This window comes from Salvia hispanica, chromosome 4, assembly GCF_023119035.1.
Source record: "Salvia hispanica cultivar TCC Black 2014 chromosome 4, UniMelb_Shisp_WGS_1.0, whole genome shotgun sequence".
Taxonomy (NCBI): domain Eukaryota; kingdom Viridiplantae; phylum Streptophyta; class Magnoliopsida; order Lamiales; family Lamiaceae; genus Salvia; species Salvia hispanica.
The window spans coordinates 5,212,108-5,226,412 of NC_062968.1; positions in this window are offsets into that span (position 1 = coordinate 5,212,108).

Consider the following 14,305-nt stretch of genomic DNA (forward strand, 5'->3'; position numbering starts at 1 on the left):
TCTACAATTATTTTAAAATTTATTAAAGTACGTTATTAATAATTTGAATAATATGCACATACTTCAAGAAACTCCACCTTGTTTACAATAATAAATAAAATAAAAATTCATTCTAGAAGTCTAATTAGCTGAATTATAAGCTCAAATAAGGAAACAAAATATATGCATGCAAATTCCATAATAAAACTGCGAATTTTTCATAATTACAATTTCTTCGCGAAAGTTAGATAAATGCTCAACTATTTTCCATGTTGGAGTTTGACTAGGAATCAATCCCTAATTAAAACTTATAAAAACCACCTATAAAATGTAATCTCCAGTACAAGTTACCGAAGTCAAAACACATAGAATTATCATTAATCATGAGGAGGAGGAGATTTCCAAAGAAGAATGAAGTTTCATATCTTCAAACTACACCTCGTGAATTGACAACACAAATTTTATGTTGAGTAGCAGCATCCTCAGCAGCCGATATCTATAGCATTAAAATAAGATATGTCTTAATTTTCACGATTGGTTTAATACTTGTTTATTAAAGTTGGCTAATTTTATCATACAAAACTTTTACTATATGGAGTAGTATTTTTTTTATCTTGTCTATCTTGTATACACTGGCGGACGCACGTTGGAACAAGGGGGTACTAGTGTACCTAGGGCTGGGTCGATACGATATACCGTATCAAAAATTTTGTTTCGTTATCATACCGAAAATATCGATATGAAAGAATTTCATATCGTTATTGTTTCGAAAGTTTCGGTATACCGTATTTCGGTATACCGAAATTTCGGTATGGAAAAATACTATACCGTTACCGTTTCAAAATTTCGGTATATCGTACCAAACTTCGGTATACCGTTCTAAACGGTATATCGATATTTCGTACGATATACCGAAATTTTATACCATTTCGAATACCTACCAAAAAATATAATTTCAAAACCGAAAAATAAAACTAAAATTAATATAATTTTAACATAATAAAATAAACATTCTCCACATCTTAATAATAAAAAAATATATAATTAAGTTATATGGATATATTTATGATTTAAACTTTTAATCTTAAAAAAATAAATTATATTATTACTATTATTATTATTATTATTATTATTATTATTATTATTATTATTATCATCATCATCATCATCATCATCATCATCATCATCGGTATATACGGTATAAACGATATGTATCGATAATTCGATACGTATTGATTTTCGATATATTTCGGTATACCGATAATATCGATATATATCGTATATTCGATATAAAACGGTATACCGCGGTATAAGAAAATTCATATCGTTATCATACCGAAAACTTTCGATACGGTATTGTATCGTACCGAAAGTTTCGGTATACCGAAAATTCGATATTTTTCGATATTTTTCAATACGATACGATCGATATACCGTTTTTTCGGTATATTTACCCAGCCCCTAAGTGTACCCCCAAATCTCATTCGTTTAAGTACTATTTCCAGTGGTAAAATGCTCCAGAATTCTCTTTTCCAACCCGTGTTCGAAACCTCGTCGGGGCAAATAAACCTATTTAACTTCACACCTCAATGTATAATATTTTTAGCTATGTTTAGACGAAAGAATCTTTTCAATTATTTACCATTCTTTATAATATTAGACTCCTTTTTAAGTTATGTAAATAGGTTTGTGTTAAAATGACAACACCTCTTAAAGTGACACTGTGACACTATATATCCAGCAATATACTATATTATAAACGCTACGCCGCAATATTATAAACGCTATACAACAATCTATAGATTGTTGTATAACGTATTGGATATTGCTGGCCGAGAAAAAATTGCTGTATACATACAGTGTTGTGTATTGTTGGCCGAGATTTTTACACTTGAGCATTTTTTTTATTGCCACATGACATATTATTTTTCGTCCACGTGTACAAATGATTGGCTAAGAATGGTGGTATGGTGTTATTTTATGTGTTGTCATTTTAACGCACCCCATATGCAGATATCTAATAGTAATTATTTGCGCACCTATTTTCTGTTATGCACTTCATTTTTTAGTTATTCGGTTGTTTAGTGGAGTAGCATGTTTTATATAATTTGAATTTTCATATTATATTCTATTATTTATTTATTTTAATTGCTTTGATTTTACGGTATTATTTTTATAATTTTATGTAATATTATCTGTAGCACAACTGGTCCTCGAAAAATATTCTTGTTTTTCTAATGATGCTCTATTATATAATTTTGTTTAATTGCTTTGATTTTTATATTATACTCTACTACTTCATTATTTTATGTAATATTATTTGCAGTACATTTCGTATCTAAAAAAATATTGCTATTTTTATTAAATTTCTAATATTATTTTGTAGTATATTATTTCATGTTGTACGATTCGTACCCCAAACCAAAATTCCCGAATCCGTCACTGCTTGTATACATTTGATTGAACACGCAAGTTTACAACGCTGCATCTATTTAAAGTTAAAATAGATAAAAAAAAAATACTAGCAAGCCCTATTTTTAACACATGAAAATCTTGATTCAAGATGATCAACCATTTCACTTGTTTCTCATTATACTATACTTTTACGTACTATCTTGACTCTCTTTTACTTGTCTTAGTTAAAACAACATTATTTTACTTGATTTATTTATTTGTTTTTGGGGTCACAGTTGTAAAAAATTAAGAGAAATTGCTGAAGATAGAGACATGCATGTTTAGACAAATTTCCGATCATAAAGTGGAGTCCATTATGTGAGAAAAAATAAAAGTTTCTCAATAGATGCAAACAATCCTCTAATCCTGAAGTGTGGTATAGAGAAGCATTGGTATGTATTTTAATTTGTAAAATATGCTCTTTCAAATTGAAAATAGTAAAATGATGCATACATTAACATGTTTAATTGGTTGGTGTGACAATTGGATTTTTTCAACAAGACAGACCTAGAAGCAGCTATTCCAAACTTGGATGAGGCCGTGAAAGTAGGGCATGTTAGAGCCTTGTATGCTTGTTGTATTATCTCTCTTATGAGTTGGGTCAATCAAGTAAAACAAGAGGGGATTAAATTGATGGCAAAAATGATTAGGAATGGATATACAAAGACAAGATTGAGATGGTACTGTCGAAAACTGATAGAGGAATTGAGACAAATGTGGATATACAATCTTGTGCTCAAAGATCCACCCATCTTTTGTAGCAAACTCCATCGTTGCTACCGAAAAACTAATATTTGGTCCGACGAAGATGAAGAAGACGATTGTGAAGCTTGTGCTGCCGATAGACATGTTCAACTTATCTCTTCTAGTTGTGCTAACTAGTTTCCGTATTTTCTTTATTTTTTCAATTTCTTTGTTTTAGTGTGAAAATGATTTGCTTAATTTCTCTGGTTGTGCGATGATATTCCTCTAATCTTATTTCACATCCTTAATCCTAGTTTCCATTTTGTGGCTATTCAACTCAAATTTTATGCTATACTATAGTTATTTAAGACTTGATCGATTCATGGTTATTAAAAAATTTATCGAAACCTAAAAGTTATGGATTCAAATCAAATGGGATTAAATCAAGTAATGCTTGTTCAATAGTAAAATAATGCAAACATCGTCTTATACTACCCCTATTTTCAAGACATATTGAATCAAACATATTGCGTGACTTCTAATTTATAACATGTACTGGTTTTGTTTATGTTGAAAGTAGATTTACTGCAAAATACTAGTGAGTGAGTGTGTGAAAATAAGGGGTAATAGGTTGTGTAAAATGTTTCACCATTATTATTGAGTAGTCGAATAAAGAATGAACAAGAAAAATGGCCATAGAGGAGTCCGATCCAATGATTGAACATGCAGAAGTAAAATAATTCGATAAATACTGTTGCCAATAATATTACTTGTATTAAATATTAAAATTAAGTCCTATCAACATGGTGGTGATAAAATAAACTATTGATAAGTAAAAAGCAACTAAAATTTCATCACCGTGCATTTGAAAAAGAAAGAGAAAAAAAACAGAAGTCGGGATTTACATGGAGCCCATAATATATACACCAGACAACACACTGAAATTGAAAATTTAAAAAATTTACGGTTGCTGGCGACATCTTTTAGCTTTGCAGTTGTGCATTTTTCGCTACTCTATCTTCCTAATGCTCTATGTTATATCCTACCATTCTTTTCCATTTTTTGCTAGAGCATTTTTTGCTACTCTATCTTCCTAATGCTCTGTTATATTATATCTTCCTAACCCATCTTCCATTATAATCTTCCTTCCAAATAAAAAAAAAAAACGGCTCAACAATATAGAGCGTTCTTAATTTTATTAGTGATCAGGAAAACCCTAAAATAATGAAATTAGCGTAAATTACCTTTGCAGGATACGGTAAGAGTGTCGTCAGCGAAAGCGGGAGGACCGGTGGCGTGGAGGACGTATCCGGTGGCAACAAAGGATGCGTAGACGGTGTATGCTGCCTTATCAAAGGCGGTGCGGAATTGTGGCCGCGCCGCCCGTATCACCGCCAAAATCGACTGCTCAGTAGCCATAATCAGGGTTTCGTAGTGTCTTACTCTATAGATAAAATATGTAAATAATGGACATGTAATGTAACTTTGACACTCAAAATGAACCAAATAATGTTCTTAAAATAGTACAAAATCCGAGCGTATAATATGCAAGCTTCTCCATTTCTCTCTGCGCGTTTCCTCTCTCTCTCTCTGCGACCGTGTCCCATCCGATTCATCTTTGCGACTGTGCCATAACGGTTTGTAGTGAGTATCTCGTGCTTCAGTTACTGGGATTAGGGTTAATTCGATTGTGATACGTTAGTTTGGGTTTCATCCCGAGCTTGAATGTGTTGAAAGTTGATTCAATTAATTCTGTAAATATTGGATAAGTTAGGAGTTGGTTATTATTATTAGATTAGTACAGTGTCAGTTATGTTGCAGTTCCTATTTATTAGGAAAGTAGTTATTTGGTAGTTATTTATGTAGCATTATAAAAGTATGGTTGTATACTTAGTTTGTAACAGATCTTACTCAATTAATAAAAACAACGTTTCTAGCTTACAACAATTTCTTTACTCTAATATGCTTTTACCACAATAGAATGATCTTCTATGTTGGGTGGATGTTGATTGTAGTCAATATCTTGCCTTGCGGCAATCTTGGTCAGTAATTGGGAATTTGGGATTATAATTTATTTGATTGCGTCTTTCAATAGCTTGTTTAGGTTATTATGCTTAGACAATGTAAAATGGTTTGTGTGACATCATAAGTTGTTTGTAAATCACATTAGTTATGATCTGCACTTTTGGAAAAGATATGAACTTGGCAATGAGCATATTCAAAATTATCTACTGTTATGTCAACTATGAGTGTTAATTGGTTATTGCTTTGAAGGCAAATGCAAAACTTGCACCGTGGAGATATGGAAAAGAGATGAACTTGACAATAAGCATATTCAAAATTATCTACCATTATGTCAACTATGAGTGTTAATTTGTTATTGCTTTGAAGGCAAATGCAAAACTTGCACCGTATAGGAGAAGAATAGTGATCGAGAATTTGGATGATATTTGTACTCTTTTCTGACAAGAGCTTGTTGATGGACAAGGTTGAAGAACACATCAAGAACACACCTATTCTTACTTGACAAAAGCGATGAAGAAGTCGATATTGTCGTGAGAGAATTGTTGGCCCGACAAAAATGAAAGGGGGCTACATCCTCAAGTTCTCTTGGATCGAGGAAGAAACAATCAAGGACTACGATCATATCTGATTGTATGAAGCAAATGACTACCGACTTTAAGGACTATATGATGACGGAAAAGAAAAAGAATGAGTTTCTTCTTGATAAGAAAAAAAAGGGGGTTAATCCCTAAGTAATTTTGGCAAGGTGGAGAGTATTGATTTGGATAACTCGCAGAAAATCAAGACTGTGGATTTGATGATGCACGATCACATATTGTTTGTTTTTCTGCACTCGTTTTGTAAAAATGATAGTAATAAATAGTTAAAGTGAAAAAAAAGTAAAGTAAAAGAGAGAATAATGTATAGAAGACTCTTCTCTAGCTTATTCTCTCTCTTATTTTACTATTTCTCGATTTTAACTATTTATTACATTTTTTACGAAATGAGTGCAGAAAAGTAAATGTGACTGTTAATGCGGGACGGAGGTAGTATATGGTAAAGAACTAAAGACCTTTCTTACTTATGTTTAGATGCAAATATTCTTTTTTAATTTATCTCATTACCATAACCATATATGACTGACATGATCATGATTTGTACTTGACTATATATATATACTTCATGTATAGGGGTGTGTTATATTGCTAACTATTTAAGTTGCTAACTCTGCTAACTCATCAATACAATGTATTAAAAATGTCAATACGGTGACATCAAAATGTGAACACATAACCAACGGGTCGCAGCACAGTTGGCAGCGCGGAGCTGTGGTGACCACGAGGTCACGGGTTCAAATCCTGCCACCTGCTGGGAGACTTTCGGCCTTAATCCGCAAGCCCGGTCGAGCAGGATTAGTCGGATTCGTTTGGTATACCTGTGGTTAAAACCAAAAAAAAATGTCAACACATAATATCAACACATTATATTGAAGTTCAACAAAATTATGTGTTGACATTTTAATGTTATCGTGTTGACATTTTTAATACACTGTATTGATGAGTTAGCAAGTTAGCAACTTACACCTATTTTAAGTCCATAGGATTTTAGAAAACTTGTGGTCTACAATTTGCCACGTGTAATTTTCGTCTTTATTAATTAAATCGATTTTTTTTAAAAAAAAACTATCAAATTAGGGTTTTGGATGAAAATGTCAATATAATGTTTCGAAAAATATCAACACAATGCTTTGAGAATGTTAACACTATGCTTTGAGAATGTTAACACATTGCTTATATTGACATTCTTCATGTATTATATTGATATATTTTATATACCATGTTGACCTTTGTTGCTGTACGGAAAATTGAAAATTTTCGATTTTTTTTTTCAAATTTTGACATCGGAACATATGTAAGTGAGATCTCATTGGAATCCTTATGAAATTATCTTTAATTTGATATATGTTGTGCGAAAAAATAATTTTAATCGAGAAAGTTATATGCGTTTTAATATTTTGGGATATTTTTCAAAAGTTAGTTACAACTACTTTGTTGTAAATTGACCTTAATACCCTTATTGATTTTTTTTTTATCGTATTGACATTCCAGGGCTAATGATCTAGGCCCTTAATATGAATATCTAATGGCTATTATTTAGTTGTAGTTAATAATTAAATATTGAGTTAGCAATATCTAACTCATCATTTAATTGCTAACTACAACTAATTTAAGACCACCGGATTTTAGAAAACTTGTGGTCTACAATTTGCCACGTGTAATTTTTATTTTTATTAATTAAATTGAAAAAGATAAAAAAAAAACTACCAAATTAGGATTTTGGACGAAAATGTCAATATAATATTTCGAAAATATCAACACAATGCTTTGAGAATGTTAACACAAAGATTTGAGAATGTTTACACATTGCTTATATTTACATTCTACATGTATTATATTAACATATTTTATATACTATGTTGACATTTGTGCTGTACGAAAAAATTTAAAAAATTCAATTTTTTTTTTCAAATTTTGACGTTGGAACATATGCTAGTGAGATCTCATTAGAATCCTTATTAAATTATCTTTAATTTGATATATGACGTTATAAAGTTATGAGATATTTTTAAAAAGTTAGTTACAACTAATTTGTTGTAAATTGACCTTAATACCCTTATTGACGTTTTTTGTTCATAGTATTGACATTTAGGGGGTTGACGATCTAGGCCCTTAATTTGTATATCTAATGACTATTATATGAGTGTAGTTAGCAATTAAGTATTGAGTTAACAATCAATTGGTAACTCATCATTTAATTGTTAACTACAACTAATTTAAGACCACCAGATTTTAGAAAACTTGTGATCTACAATTTTCCACATGTAATTTTCGATTTTATTAATAAAATCAAAAAAGAAAAAAAAAACTACCAAATTAAGGTTTTGGATGAAAATATCAATATAGTGTTTCGAAAATATCAACACAATGCTTTGAGAATGTTAACACATTGCTTATATTGACATTCTACATTTATTATATTGACATATTTTATATACTATGTTGACATTTGTGCTGTAAGAAAAAACTAAAAATTTTTGATTTTTTTTTCAAATTTTGACATTGGAACATATGCAAGTGGGATCTCGTTAGAATCCTTATGAAATTATCTTTAATTTGATATATGTTGTGCGAAAAAATAATTTAAATCGAGAAAGTTATATGCGTTTTAAAGTTATAGGATATTTTTCAAAAGTTAGTTACAACTAATTTATTGCAAATTGACCTTAATACCCTTATTGACATTTTTTTTTATCGTATTGACATTTCGGGGTTGATGATCTAGGCCCTTAATTTGAATATCTAATGACTATTATTTAGTTGTAGTTAACAATTAAATATAGAGTTAGCAATATAACACTCCCCATGATATGAATCAAATAATGCTTGTTCTACTGCATGATTCTCATATTTTGTACATTAAAATCATCTATCAATTAATCATTAAAGCTTGATTATTATATATTAGTTGATAGATGTATATGTGGAGTGGGGTCTGATTGAAACTGTTTGTTTCCTATCAAGAAGGTGTCCAAATTCTTTTATCTTACCACCATTATCTTCATCTTTGAAATATCTTCGTGTGGGTATATTGTACGCCCCAATCAGAGCTCGGATGAAGAAGTTATGACCATTTGATGAAGGTTGCGTGAAGCAGTCAATCCCGGCAAAAACGCCCATCAAAATCACCCGGCTCCAGTAGAAACGTCCGGGTTGGCATAAAAAACGCCCGGGTTGGCACCATTTTGAGGATCGAGCGTTTTTCTCGATAATTGCCGAATTTCAGTGTTCAAATTGGTTTATGGGGCGGTTTTTGGAGGGATTGAGACATATTCAGACACGAGAAAAGGGAGAGGAAAAGAGAGAAAGAGAGGAGGAAGAAGAAAAGGAAGAAATTCCGGCCAATCTTCCGACGATCCATATCCAAATCCCAATTCCACTCAATGAGAGCATGTTTCCTATGGTTTTGGTTGCAAATTCCACCATGTGTTTAGGCTAAACTCTCTATGTTGCTCCAAGTTGTAATCTAGACTTTGTATGGATGTTTTTACACCATTGAACTTATTAGAAAAGGGAAGATTGTGATTGACAAAATATTTTGTAATTAAATTATAATACTTGGTGTCCAAGAATACTTGAAGCTCAAGAATACTTGGTGCTCAAGAATACTTGGAGCACAAGTACCACCATATTTACTTGTTTGTAATCCCTATTTAAAGGGTGCTTTATACAATGAAATCATCATCCTATTCAAAACAACCGTTCTCTTTTCTTCTTCCCTTTCAATTATGTTTTCTGTACCATTTAACATGGTACCAGAGCAGGACTCATAAAAGTTTCATCATTGTCCCTAAACCTTTCCCGACCTTTTAAACCAAAACCTGCAGAAAACCATTCAATATGTCAGAAAACGACGAAAAAAACAGTTCATCCCAATCGGATGAAAATTGCTCGGCAAATCGCTGAGATCATGAGCCGAAGCCTTTCCCTGATAATACCACCCAAACCAGAAACCACAGAAAACCCACCAGAAAAACCAGTTGTGTACAAAAATTGATACACAACCTCTCCATGTCGGAGGCAACAAGTTAAACGGAGACAATTACTCCGAATGGGCCGTGCTAATGAAGACGGCTATAAGCGGCAGGGGAATGGTATCTCACGTAACCGGAGTGCCGCCTCCCCCGCCACGAACAGATCCAGCCTTCCCGCAATGGCAATAAGCCGACCATTGCGTGCAAAATATCGAGCCACGACTGATCAGTCGGGTGTTGAAGCAACCGACTGCCAAGCACATATGGGATGCATTGGCGGTCACTTACGGAAGCGGTGGAGACAAACTCCAGATTTACGACCTGCACATCAAAGCCAGTATAGTGAAACAAGGAAGTCAATCATTGGAAGAGGTATTGTAACATCCCGAATTTCCGAACCCTAATTATAGAGCCCTAGAATTTATTATTGATGACGTGGGAGATGTGAATTATTTGATGAATGAATTTATTGCATGAGTTTCCTTGACCGGGAAGTTTGAAAAGTCAAACTTGTTAATTAGGTGATGTGGCATGTGACTTATTAAATTATGAGGTGAATTATTTGTTTAAGGGTGAGTGAGAATATTAGAGAAAATTTCCATAAATACTAGCCACCTTCTTTCTAACCGATTAATCGGTCTTCTTGAACCCTCATGCATCTTGTTTGAGTGAAAGTGGGATAAAAGGGATACGTGAATAAATATGCATGTGGTGTGTGTGGGCGTGCGTGTAGGCGTGCGTGTCGTGTGTGTGAGTTGTGTGGTGTGGTGTGTGCAAGATGGCTAATTACTCTTGTGTAACTTATGTTGGTGTTAGATCTAGAGTTGAGATGCGAATGGAATTTATATGATGATTATGACTTAAGTTGACTAGTGATAATAAGATGAATCGATGGGAAAAGGGAAAGTGTAGAGACATGCATGAGTTAGGAGTTTGTGTTGAATCTGATTTGTGATATGTGCCTATGTGATTACAAAGGTGAAACCTCAGTTGCGAAGCCGGATAACAAAGGAAAGAACATACTTGAAACCTAAGCAGTCGAGGTGGGCTTTACTCTTAAAACTCTCTTTTATTTTGTCAGAAAATATTGATTGGTGTTATAAGGGTGGTTTAACTGTTATGTCATGCCTATGTTTGGTTTATTGTGATATAGTGTGCCTGATGCTTAGTTTGTGAGTTCGCTCCATTGGGCTATAAGGCTATGGATATGATTATACGAATTCGGGTCTGAGTATGGGCCGCAAACCCTACCAGGCTGTGTACACGATGGGATCGGGAGCCGTCCTTGCTAGTCGGCCGGTCTCGTGGGCGAAAAGTGTGGCCACACATTCGTCGCACCATGGAAATATTGTGATTGTGATTGTGATTGTGATTGTGATTGTGGAAACTTATGAGAAAATGGGGAGTTATTTTGACTGGCCAGTCTATGGAAAACATATTTTGTGATACTCGTGATATTCTCTTATAACTGCTTAAAACTCGAATTCACTTGGTAAGGGTGGCATAACTTATAAAACGTTTTGGCAACGAGTTCACTGAGTATTTCAAAATACTCAGCCCTGCATGTGTTTTCCTTATGTGCAGGTTGAACGATGACGAGCGGTGGCGGGTGTTGAGTTGGGTAACTAATTAAGATGGATAATTTGAACTTCAAGTGTAGTTGTGTCTTCATACATAGCTGCTTTTTTTCTCTTGGTCGTCTTCCGCTGAGTTTTTGATACACTTTAGTGTTGTTATGGATACTTTGCACTTATTCCTTTGGGTTTTGAGGTTTGAGAATTTTATCTTGGAAACCATGTCATACTCTTGAGACTTTGCTCGTTATTTATGATACCTTCCTATTTCCTATTTAAGCTTCTAGGTTAAGTTGTTGTTTTATTGCTCTGATGTTTCCTTTAAATGCTTTGGTCAAAACTCTTTAAATGAAACCCTAGCCTATGTTTATTTTTTTAGAGTCCGTTTGGGTAGCAGCTGCCGCATTTATTGTACCCTAGGAGGGCGGGCTGTTACAGTTGGTATCAGAGCCTTAGTTTCTTTCCGCTCTGGACCCAAGAGTCTTTTCAAAAATCTAAGTTGTCCTTTTAAAATTTTTTCTAAACGAACTGAATATGGAAGGCTCAATACCGCAACTCGTCTCGTTCAACCACGAAGAAAGAGGTACGAAATATTTCTATGATTGAAATTTTATACTCTTGGAAATTTTGGTGGAAAATGTCATTTGTTGTGAACATAGAAACCATGCCATAAGTGTTGAGCATATTGTTGTGCTTGTGAAGCGATGTTTCTTAAATGATGATTCCTAGGAGTTTGGAAATATTATGAACGTGAAGCGATGCTTCTTGAATGGTGATTTGTTGAATGTTGTATGAGAACTTGTGAAAATTGTGAAATGCGAATGTGATTACGTGAGATTATGTTGAAATGTTGAGAGATTATGTTGAAATGTTGCGATGCTTAGAATTGGACTTTTGAACCTAGCATGCCCTAGCTATACGATCACAGTGCTTATATCAACAGTAGAAACGTGGAATGACTAGTGTGAGGCGATTAGAGTACTTAGGCACTGGACGAAACGCGAATGGAAAACGCACGAATAGTTATCTTAAGAACGAGAACTTTGGACGCGACGCTACCTTTGTACCATCACCTTTTGACTTTTATACACATTCGCAGCACCATTTGAGATCACACACTTGCTATTCTTTTCCACCCTTTGTGACGGTGTTGACTTTTTTTCCTTCCCTTCTTGTGTAGATGGTCCAACCCTATCATGCCCTGATGCGTCACCGTTACGCCAAGAATAGGAACTTTCCGGTGGAGCGCTGTAGAGAGCTGGAATGGGACGGAAAAGAGTTCCTCCTGAAATTCGTCACTGATTTCTACGGTCACTGGCTGGACGCTTACGCATATGGAACTACCCACCACGAGGGAATTATGCGACTCATCCACATACTACCTTTCCCTTGGAGCGAATGGACCGCTCAAGCTGCAGTTTCATATATCTGGTATAGCCCGCCCAAGTACACGCCTCGAGGAGACTTTGTCGGCCTAATAGGAGTCTCACTTCCGGCCATGTCTGCCGCCATTGACGGACCTCCACTCCATCCGCCAACGCAAAGGTACTCGCCAGGAGCGGCGCATCGAATGAAGTATCGCGATGATGAGGAGCCACACGTTGCCCGCGTTCCCCGTAGAAGGACCCTTAGGATGCGCGTTTCGGCCCCTTGAAGAATCATAAGAGAGGCCGAAGAGATGCTTACCTCAATCCCTTCGCCCCTAAGCGACGAGAAGAAAGACGAGGAGATGGGACCTGCAGGGAAGGGAGAGAGCTCGAACGAGGAAAGTGTTGGAGAGTCGGAAGAACCGGAAGAGGACGAGGGCGGAGATGTCTAGTGCTCGAATAGTGATTTTTGTTTTCCTTTCCCCATGTTTTGAATTCTAGAACCTCTATTTCCGTTGTCATTTTCTTTCGCAATTGTTTTGTCCTTTTCGTTTATCGTACTAAGACCTTTTGAGGCCACCTTTGAGATTTAATGGGGAATTTGCACCTTTTTATTTTATTATCTTGCAATGAGCCGTTCTCACTCTTTTCTATCCTTGTTGCGTGAATATACTAGTTCGTTCTATTTTCTTCCAAATATTTTCCGTCTTGTGATGCAGTTTTATTATGCTTTCTCTTGCGCAACTGCTTTATTCCTGCAATTGCTATTGTGTAGTCTTTCTTTGGACCCTACTTGTGGAAGGAGTTAAACTCTTCTTTCAAATATACCACATCACTACTTTGGGTTTGAATAAGTACGCTAACAACTCGAGTGAATGAATCAGAATGCCGCCTAGATGCAACGTGAGGAATGAGGAACCCTCTTCCCGGGCTTCGGAAAAAGAAAGCGTGACGCAACCAAGGCCGCCGCCACCACCTCCACGAGTAGATAGGGAAGTCGTGAAACTATTCCTTGACCAAAGGCCTCCTACCTTCGACGGGATGGGTGAACCCGCAAAGGCTGAAACCTGGATACGCGCTTTGGAGCGCATCTTCAAGACCTTAGTGTGAAACGATGTGGAGAAGATGATCTGCGTGACGCATCAACTGACCGGGTCCGCTGACTTTTGGTGGGATACTAAGAAAAAGACCATGCCCCAGGATCAAGTAGACGGGATGACTTGGGAGGAATTCAAGACCGAGGTTTATGACAAGTACATACCCAAAAGCTACCGCAAGGCAAAGGCAGCCGAGTTTCACAACCTCACCCATGGACGTCTGTCCGTGACCGAATATGACCGCGCACTTTGTGACATGACCCGCTATGCGCCGGAACAGACGGATACCGATGAGAAGCTGGCCGATAAGTTTCGTTAGGGCCTAAGGCACGAGATTAGGATGGCATTAGCAGTCCGTGGGACCCTTACGTACGCCGAGGCGCTGGCCCTCGCACTGGATGTAGAGGCAACAATGCCGAAGGAGAGGAGCGCGGGGAACACTACAATGGCACTACCCCCGCCACGCCCTAACCATGATAAGAGGAGGTGGGATGAGAGTAGGATTCACTATGACAACAAGCGATACCGCCCCACTCAGAACCGACCGCCGTACGA